Source organism: Cebus imitator, unplaced genomic scaffold (genome assembly GCF_001604975.1).
Source record: "Cebus imitator isolate Cc_AM_T3 unplaced genomic scaffold, Cebus_imitator-1.0 Scaffold224, whole genome shotgun sequence".
NCBI classification, from domain to species: domain Eukaryota; kingdom Metazoa; phylum Chordata; class Mammalia; order Primates; family Cebidae; genus Cebus; species Cebus imitator.
Window position 1 is genome coordinate 3,110,426 of NW_016107539.1, and position 10,363 is coordinate 3,120,788.

The window sequence follows — 10,363 nt, forward strand, 5'->3', positions numbered from 1 at the left end:
CAGGCAATCTGCCCTCCTTGGTCTCCCAAAGTGCTGAGATTACAGGTGTGAACCATTGCAGCCAGCCAAGAATACGTAGAAATCTTGAACATCATTCCGTGTCATTTGAAAACCTTTAAGCGTTCCAGAATCTTTGCATCCTTACTAAGTGTCCAAACATAATTGAGCATCTCTGTCATGAAGGGTGGCCTGACCAGGGCAACAGCTTGGAGCACAGTGACTCAGGTTTCATTTCTGTGAACTTGCAGCTGTTTGGGCTGCACTTACGTGAACCTCAAGACTTCCCCAAAGTGGTGTTTCTTTGGTTGTGGTTTAAAAATCGGCTTTGAATATTAGGTTGTTTTCTTGTGATTTACATGATCTCTAAAAATGGGACACAAGGCCAAAAATAAGAAAAAGAAGAAGGTAGGCTTTGTATTACCTGTTTCCAGTGAATCAAGATTGCCCTGTCATTTGTATATGCTTCCACAGAGGGGACTCTTGGAGGACCCATGGCTCTGGCAGGTAAATGAAAGGCTTCAGTTAAGGGAAAATATTAATAGCCCAGTCAAATGTTTTGCGACAACAGTTTATGCAACGGCACCACTTGGAATTGATGCAGTTGGTTCATAGTCTGAGCAGAACAATCATAGCACATTGGCCATCCTGATCTTTCAGGCACATTGGACTCCAATTGCTCACTGCTGGGGGCAAGGGAAGCCCATTTGATTGCTTTTTAGAGATGAATACTCAGAGCTTTTCACAGAACATTGATCAGGAAGAAATGAATCGTTCAGGCAGCCTGGGCTAGAATCTCCAAATTTCAAACTCCTTGAAGTGTGACCTTAATGTCCCTGAGCCTCGACTTCCTCATCTGTAAAATGGGCATAAAAGCAGTACCTGCTTTGCAGGGCTATCTTGAGGATAATCACTACATTGATGTGAAGAAGTTAGTTCAGGCTGGGCACAGTGGCTCACGCCTGTAATCCCAGTATTTTGGGAGTCTGAGGGGGGCGGATCACGAGGTCAGGAGATCAAGACCATCCTGGCCAACATGGTGAAACCCCGTCTCTACTAAAAATACAAAAATTAGCTGGGCGTGGTGGCACGTGCCTGTAATCTCAGCTACTCCGGAGGCTGAGGCAGGAGAATTGCTTGAATCAAGGAGTTGGAGGTTGCAGTGAGCCGAGATCACGCCACTGCACTCCAGTCTGGAGAGCAAGACTCTGTCTCAAAAAAAAAAAAAAAAAAAAGAGAGTTCAGGGCCTGGGGTGAGTCAGGCCTCAGTTAACACTTCTGTTTGCTTCTGTTCCCATCATATCCTTCCAAGCTCTTAGTCTGTGACCTCAGTGCTGCCGTCCTCTGCCACATCTCTGGGTGACCTCAGAAGGAAAGGATGCATATTGCTAGGCTGGTTGTGTGGCAGAGAAAGAAGACATCACACTGTGCCCTTGCAGAGAACCTGCCCCTTACCAGGGGCTTTTGCTCTATGGCAGGGTTTCTATTCTATTCAAATTCTGCGACAGGCAACCCTTTGTTGAGGGGCCATCCTGGGCACAGTAGGATCTTCAACAGCTTCTCTGGCCTCTACCCATGATCTAACAGTAACACATACCCTACGTACACGGACAGGATGGACAAAACTGCCTTTGGACACTTGCTCAATGTTTTTCTCAAGACAAAACCACCCCGGGTGAGAACCCCTGGTTTACAGACATATGCCTGAATGGGAAAATGAGTCAAATGTTAGCGCTCAGCTTTGTCCTTTTTTTTTTTTTTCTTGACAGGGTCTCACTCTGTTGTCCAGGCTGGAGTGCAGTGGTGCAATCATAATTCACTGCAGCCTCGAACTCCTGGTGTCGAGCAATCTTCCCGTCTCAGCCTCCTGGGTAGCTGGGACTATACACACCACCACGCATGGCTAACTTTAAAGAATTTTTTGTAGAGACAGGCTCTTGCTTGGCTGGCCTCTAACGCCTGATTTCTAGTGAGCCTCCCCCCTTGGCCTCCCAAAATGCTGAGATTACAGGTGTGAGTGCTGTGCTCTGCCTCAAACTCTTCAAAAATATATACTTGGCCAACCTTTGAGATTCTTTTAGAGTGTTCAAAATCAGAGAAGAGATACGCATCTTCACTGACGGGAGAATGTAATTTTATTTTTATTTTTTTGAGATAGAGTCTCACTCTGTCTGCCCACGCTGAAGTGCAGTGGTACAAACATGGCTCACTGCAACCTCTACCTCCTGGGTTCAAGTAATTCTCTGGAACAGCTGGGATTACAGGGGTGTGTCACTACACTTAGCTAATTGTTGTATTTTTTAGTAGAGACAAAGTTTGACCATGACGGCCAGGCTGGTCTCAAACTCATGACCTCAAGTGATCATCCTTTTCGGCCTCCCAAAGTGCTGGGATTACAGGCATGAGCCACCTGGCCTGGCTATTTTTTTGAATATTATACGTGATTCTCATAAAATATTGCTACCTTCACAATGCTGTAGGAGCTGGCTCTTTCTTGGGGATGAGCCACAATCTCATCCACCACAGGTTAGCTACACTGGCTGCTTTCTGAACCTCAAACACAAGCCCTTGTCTACCTCAGGACCTTGGCACTTACTATCCTTCTGTCTGGAATGTCACCTCTGCAGACTACCTGTCACTGCCTGGCCTCCTTAAATTTCTATACGTACGTGATTTCTTCAGGAAGGACCTCCTGTACACCCTCCACCTGCCAGCTACTCTCTTTTTCATGATCTGGTTTTATTCTTCATAGCACTCACCCAAACCCAATGTGTTGTTATTTTTTAGCTTGTATATTGCCCATATGCCCCTAAAAACATAATCTTCTTATCAAACATGTTCATTTGTGTATCTGCAGTGCCCCAGCCCGGTATCTTGCCTATAATAGGTACCAAATAAGTGGCCTCTGAATTTGCTGTTGACTCGGTGAATTTATAAATAGGTAATCAACATTTGGTTGCAGTCATCTTTGATTTATAGGTAACTGAGTTTTGTTCATTTCCAGTTGCTAAGAGTTGTCTTTATTTGGGACGACAGCACCAAAACATTTGCTGTCTGGTGCACTATGAATATGAAGCTGAGATGTCAGGTGATACCAGACAAAGAATACGTCACGGCAGCTCTTTAAACATGTAAACATATTAAACACTCAGTGCCTCAGCCCCTGGCTCGTGGAGAATTCCATCTTTTAGCAGATGACAAGTTGGGGTTTACAGTCAAAGTCCACTTAGCAAATGTTTGTTCTACAACGTGCTTTCCTTTTGTTTCCTGTAAGTATGGCTTCATGCCCTGCCAGGATCTGAGGTCATAGAAACAGGAGGAGACTATTAACATATCAATGGAGGGATCTCTTTGGAATCCAGAATTTGGAATGATATTTGCATCTTGAGCTCAGAAGCCGTGCAGGCAAGCCTGCTTATTGATTGCCTTTAATTTCCCCTTAAAACAGTGTCTTTTTCTGAATAAAAGATTAATAGAGGAGGGCTCAGTTTGTTGCGTGATTTATGCTCAAGTCCTGCCTCCCTTGCATTCAGAAGCGTATTGCAAGCTTGTCCCCACCCCTGAGATGTTTGGATTCAGTTTCTCAAGAAAAATAGCTGCTGGTCACCAAAGCCTACAGCTTAATTGAATTTGTCTTTGTCCACTTAATATTCATGCTTATAAAAAGTGGGGGTGGGAGGATTTATACAGAAGAGATGTCCCTAAAATATACACACGATCATTAGGAGGGTGGGCTGAAGGAAGGGACAGAGAATGAAAATGAGGGTGCCACTTAGAATTTCTGTGCTGCGCTTCTCTTTTCTTAAGGCATTGATAAATTCAGTAGTATCTTCCTAGCATAAACATGAGAATCTAAAAAGTAAATTCTATTGTACCCGCTCTGAGCTGTTCCATCATTTTTGTTTTGGCTATAAATCTGTTTCTTTCTTTGAGGGAAGAAAAAGACACAAAAGGAAAGTGAGGATTTTTGTTTTGCATAAAGTTTGGACCTCTTTCTATAAATAACTGGCTGGCTATGTATTGTGTCACCAATAATCATAACATTAAAAGCAGCAATCAATTATCAAGTACTTTTTTTTAAAGTCATTGTACCAAATGCCTTATAGTCTTTGTCTTATCTAATCTTGACTTCAACATTCTTTTTTTTGAGATGGAGTCTCGCTCTGTCCCCCAGGCTGGAGTGCAGTGGTGCAATGTCGGCTCACTGCAACCTCCACCTCTCGAGTTCAAGCAATTCTCCTCCCTCAGCCCCCCGAGTCGCTGGGATTACAGGCACGCACCACGATGCCCAGCTAATTTTTGTATTTTTAGTAGAGACAGGGTTTCCATGTTAGCCAGGATGATCTTGAACTCCTGATCTCATGGTCCACCCACCTCGGCCTCCCAAAGTGCTGGGATTACAGGCATGAGCCACCGAGCCCAGGCGACAATTATATTCTTACCCTAAATCAACCCAACGATGCTGAAGGTTGGAAGCTGTGTGGGCAGTAGCCCTTTGAGTGTCTCCTAATTCCATTCTTTGATGGCGGATATAGCGATGGACTGAATGTTTGTTTTCCCCCCAAATTCATCTGTTGAAATCCTAACCCCTAATGTGTTGGTATCTGAAGGCGGGGATCTTTGGGAGGTGATGAGGTCATGAGTGTAGAGCCCTCATGCGTAGGATTAGTGCCCCTATAAAGGCAATCCCAGGGCTGTAGGAAGCTGGCTGTCGCCAGAGCCCGACGGTAGTACCCAGAGGTCAGTGGAAGTCAGAGATCAGGATACCATATTCTGACATTCTCGTCTCTGACTTCCAGCTTCTAGAACCGGAAGAAAACGTCTCTTGCTACAAGCTACCCAGTCTATGGTATTTTGGTACAGCAGCCCAAAGGGACTAAGGCATGTAGAATGATTTTTGGCCTAGTGATTAAAATTGTGCTAGGGTTAAGTTTCTAGAAGAAAGAATGAGATCAGTTTTTGAAAGGAAAAAGTGAAAGTGCTTGCTTTCTAGTTTGGAATAATGATTTCTGATTCCCTAGTTCTATGGCTCTTTGCACTTCCCCTCCACCTTTCCAATTATTGCTTCATTTACTCAAACCAAAACCAAAACCAGAACAAGCCCCAAATCCTTCAAATCCCTTAAAAGATACCAGCGGAACCCTGGCTTTGTGCAGACTCTGTGACAGGCACCTGGAATGAGGCACCAAGACAGACAAAAGTCTTACGATCGAATCAAATGGAAGCACACGCCAAACAATTTCACAAGCAATACTTTAATTACCACTTTTTCCACAAAACATTTTATTACTATAATTGATATTTTACTTACAATTTTTGGCAACATTAATCAAACAATAAATTTCATCTGAAAGAACAAACCAGCAAAATAGACAAGGAAATTCACAAAGGGTAATAACAAAATAGTAATCTTGACATATTCAATACATTTGTAAACAAAACAAAGTTACATTGGCTTAAAATATACAGAAGTATCAATAGAAAAGCAGAGAAAGCTCCGGAAAGAATTCAACTCACCATATTAATTTTCATTTGGTTACAGTTTAATTACCATTTTTAACTTGCTGTGAAAAGAAACATATGGCCGGGCACGGTGGCTCACGCCTGTAATCCCCGCACTTTGGGAGGCTGAGGCAGGTGGATCACGAGGTCAGGAGATGGAGACCATCCTGGCCAACATGGTGAAACCCCATCTCTACTAAAAATACAAAAATTAGCTGGGTATGGTGGCGCATGCTTGTAATCCCAGCTACTTTGGAGGCTGAGGCAGGAGAATAGCTTGAACACCGCAGGTGGAGGTTGCGGTGAGCCAAGATCGAGCCACTACACTCCAGCCTGGCAACAGGGGGAGACCCCATCTCAAAAACAACAACAACAACAACAACAAAATAAAAGGATACATACATGGGTGCAATAAGACTACGTCTGAGTTGCATCTTAACTTCTAAGCTACCCTGTCCATCTGTGATTCCTTTTCCATTTGCCTCACTGCAGTTTATTGGCTAAACACGTACACAGGTAGATCTAACTACAGGGTTTCAGATCTGATTTTAGCCCTTCCTGGCTGTGTGACCTAGGCTAAGTCACTGAACCTATCTGAGCCCTATGTCCTTCAGCTGTTGAGTAAAAATAACAGCAGTGCTGACTCCTAGGCTTATCATGAAAATCAGATGAGATGATCTGAGTGAAAGCACTTAGCCTTGGAATGGGGCACACAGCAGGTGCTCAATTAAAGCTAGTTGTTATTATTAGTCTCTGAAAGTGATCTCTACATTGTTCTCTCCCCCATGCCGAGAGGCACTGAATTAATTTACTCAAGATGCGACAAGGAGCTTGATTTGGAGACTGACTTACCACTGACCTACCACGGTCAGAGCCCGGACACCGTTCAACAGCTGTGTATCTTGGGGCAAGTCAGGCAATCCCCTGGGAGACCCCATTGCCCTCATCTATAAAGGGAAGAGAAATCCCTTTGACAATTAGAGTTAATAAGTAGAAAACACTTAGCTCAGGAAAAGCCAGCTGCTGTTATCACTATTATTTTATTTTTTGAAATTGTATTGGGGCCTATATTTTTTTATTATACAGCTGCTGTTATTATTACATTATTATTATTTTAGGTTCTGTACAAAACATAATAATGTGTGATGGTGCCTTTTAATCCTACAGTTTTAGTGGTGTTTATGCATCAATTTGAAAGAGGAATTTCAAAGTCCACTGAAAGTCTTTCTCTGAAGAGTGAATTGTCTTTATCCCCAATGTCTCTCCCAAAAGCTCTTATTTGGTGAGTAAATTTACAAGACGGGTGCTAGATAAGGGATTCATGTGGAGTTTGTCCTTAAAACACTTCTTTAATCTCCGCAGTTGCTGTGGAATTTGTGTCATTTTTGCTTGGGTGATCAGATTACATTTCTTAAACAATATCCCCTATGTTTAAAAATCTTTAAACAGCCACTTGGAAGTAGCTTGATGTGGACTACAGTTAATGCCTTGTTTAATGGGGCTCTTCCATGGTAGACGGGGCTGACAGTCAACTGTTTATGCCCACATCAGACTCCTAAGTAGACAACTATATTTTTCACTAGTTTTTTGGTTTTCTAATATCCTCATATAGGAGAATTTTGGTACAATGATGGTTCTTGTAACCTTCCAAAAACTGGAATTATTTTTATTGCTCTTTTTGCCCTTATTAAATCTTGGTTTTCTTCATCCAGAACTTTCTTTCAAGGCAGGGTCTCACTCTGTTGCCCAGGTTAGAGTGCAGTGGTGCAATCTCGGCTCACTGCAGCCTCAACCTCCCGGGTCCAAGCCATCCTCCCATCTCAGCCTCCTGAGTACTTGGGACTACAGGTGTGTGCCACCACACCAGGATAATTTTTTTTTGTATATACATATATATATATATTTTTGAGACAGAGTCTCTCTCTGTTGCCCAGACTGGAGTGCAGTGGTGCAATCTTGGCTTGATGCAACTTTCATCTCCCAGGTTTAAGTAATTCTCCTGCTCTGCCTCCCAAGTAGCTGGGATTATAGGCGTGCACCACCACGCCCAACTAATTTTTGTATTTTTAGTAGAGACAAGGTTTTACCATGTTGGCCAGGTTGGTCTCAAACTCCTCACCTCAAGTGATCCACCCGCCTTTAGTAGAGACAAGGTTTTACCATGTTGGCCAGGTTGGTCTCAAACTCCTCACCTCAAGTGATCCACCCGCCTCGGTCTCCCAAAGTGATGAGATTACAGGTGTGAGCCACTGTGCCTGGCTGTAATTTTTTTTTGTAGAGATGAAGTTTCACCATGCTGGCCAGCCTGGTCTCAAACTCTTGAACTCAAGTGGTCTGCCGGCCTTGGCCTCCCAAAGTGCTGGGTTTACAGGTGTGAACCACCACGCCCAGCCAGAACTTTCAAACATCAAAACTGCCAGCTCACACTGACCCTTCCCCATCTTCATCACCCTGGTGTGAATGGGGAGACTGGATATTTTAAAATATTTAACTGGTAAGTAAATATCCAGCTAAATATTTTAACTGGATATATATTTTCTCAACATGGCAAAACCCCATCTCTACTAAAAATACAAAAATTAGCTGGGTGTGTTGGTGCGCGTGCATCTGGTTCTGTTCACTGCAACTTGGTCTGGCCTCTGGGTTTTTTGCCCCCGCTTTTCCCTGGGCCTCTACAGTTCTGCCCTCAGAGCTTTGCCTGTTTTTTTTTTTGTTGTTGTTGTTGTTGTTATTGTTGTTTTTGAGACGGAGTTTTGCTTTTGTTGTCCAGGCTGGAGTACAACGGCAAAATCTCGGCTCACCGAAACCTCTACCTCCCACATTCCAGTGATTCTCCTCCCTCAGCATCCCAAGTAGCTGGGATTACAGGCATGCACCACCACACCCGGCTAATTTTGTATTTTTAGTAGAGATGGGGATAATTTTCTCTATGTTGGACAGGCTGGTCTCGAACTCCCAATCTTAGGTGGTCTGCTTGCCTCAGCCTTCCAAAGTGCTGGGATTACAGACATGAGCCACCGCGCCTGGCCCTTGCCTGGCTCTTTTCTGACTGTTCCTGTTCATCAAAAATGTCACATCCTTTGTCTTGTTCAGCAAAAATGTCCCCTGCTTCAGGAGCCTTTGCTGACGTCCCCTATCCTGCATCAGTGGCTTTGTAGCACTGAGCAGTCTCTGAAATTGTCTTTTCTATTTGTTAATTCTAACGTGCTCTCCTTCTCCCCTTCTAGAACAGGGTAGAATAGGAGCTCTCAGCCTCAACACTATTGACAGTCGGGCCCAGGTAACCTTTTGTCGAAAGGGCAGTCCTGTGCCTGACAGGGTCTTTAGTGCGTCCCTGGTCTCCACTCACTGGATGCCACCAGCAGCTTCTCCTTGCCCCCGACAGCTGGACAATAAAAAATGTCTCCAGATATTAATACATGTTTTCTGGGGGAAAGGGGCAAAATCACACCAATCTAGAATTTAAGATCTTTTTATTTTTTAAAGATGGAGTCTCGGTCTGTTGGCCAGGCTGGAGTGCAGTGGCGCGATCTCGGCTCACTGCAACCTCTGCCTCCTGGGTTCAAGCAATTCTCCTACCTCAGCCTCCTGAGTAACTGGGATTACAGGCCCGCACCACCTTGCCTGGGTAATTTTTTGTATTTTTAGTAGAGACAGGATCTCACCATGTTGGCCAGGCTGGTCTCGAACTCCTGAGCTCAAGTGATCCACCCACCTCAGCCTCCCAAAGTGCTGAGATTACAGGTGTGAGCCACCCTGCCCGGCTAAAATATCCTATTTTATGACTGCACCCAAATCCATTTAACGAGTTTTCTGTGGATGGATATTTGGGTTGTTTCTTGATTATTATAAAGTGCTGACATGAATAACTTCAGTGTACATTATTTTCCTAGGCCTATCAGAAAGAAAAATCCTCGTATTATATGAAAGTACTGGGTCAAAAGGATGATACTGTGGAGAGATGTGATGATTTCTTTGAGTAGGAGAGTCCATTTTTCTAAGCATGGTATCAGTGTGGAAGATGAAAAGTCCCTGGAGATAGAAAAATTGAATGGAAAGAAGGTGAAATTTAAAAGTGGGCTGAAGTCTCATGAATCTGGGAGAGAGGAAGACGGAGGAGTCAGAGATGGGAAGGTGAAGGGTGGGGGGTGGGGTGGCCGGGCAGCGAGGACCACATAGATCTAATGAGAAAACCCATGTTGGAGATGGGTAAGGAGCTTTAAGACCAAATTACCATGAGGCCGGGCACGGTGGCTCACGCCTGTAATCCCAGCACTTTGGAAAGCTGAGGTGGGTGGATCACGAGGTCAAGAAATCGAGACCATCCTGGCCAACATGGTGAAATCCCGTCTCTACGAAAAAATACAAAAATTAGCTGGGCGTGGTGGTGTGCACCTGTTGTCTCAACTACTTGGGAGGCTGAGGCAGGAGAATTTCTTGAACCCAGGAGGCGGAGATTGCAGTGAGCCGAGATTGTGCCACTGCACTCCAGCCTGGCGCCTGACGACAGAGCAAGACTCTGTCTCAAAAAAAAAAAAAAAAGAAAAGAACTTCCTCCATTTCTTCCAGACCCTTGGTCAATTTCTGCTACATTCAATTCCATTGGGGGAAAATGTTCAAGTCTTTGCAAGATTGGAGACACTGAAGACACTGGTGATACACATACTGACACTAATGACTATCACTAATAGGGTCTAGTGATATTCCCAACTTACAGATGAGGAAGGCGAGGTTCAGAGAAGTTGGGCTGACTCCATGGCTGCCTGTCTCCTAAACCGTAGAGCAGGGACTTGCACTAATATCTGTCTGATTTTTTTTTTTTTTTTTTTTTTTTTTTTTTTTTTTTTTTTTTTTTTTTTTTTTT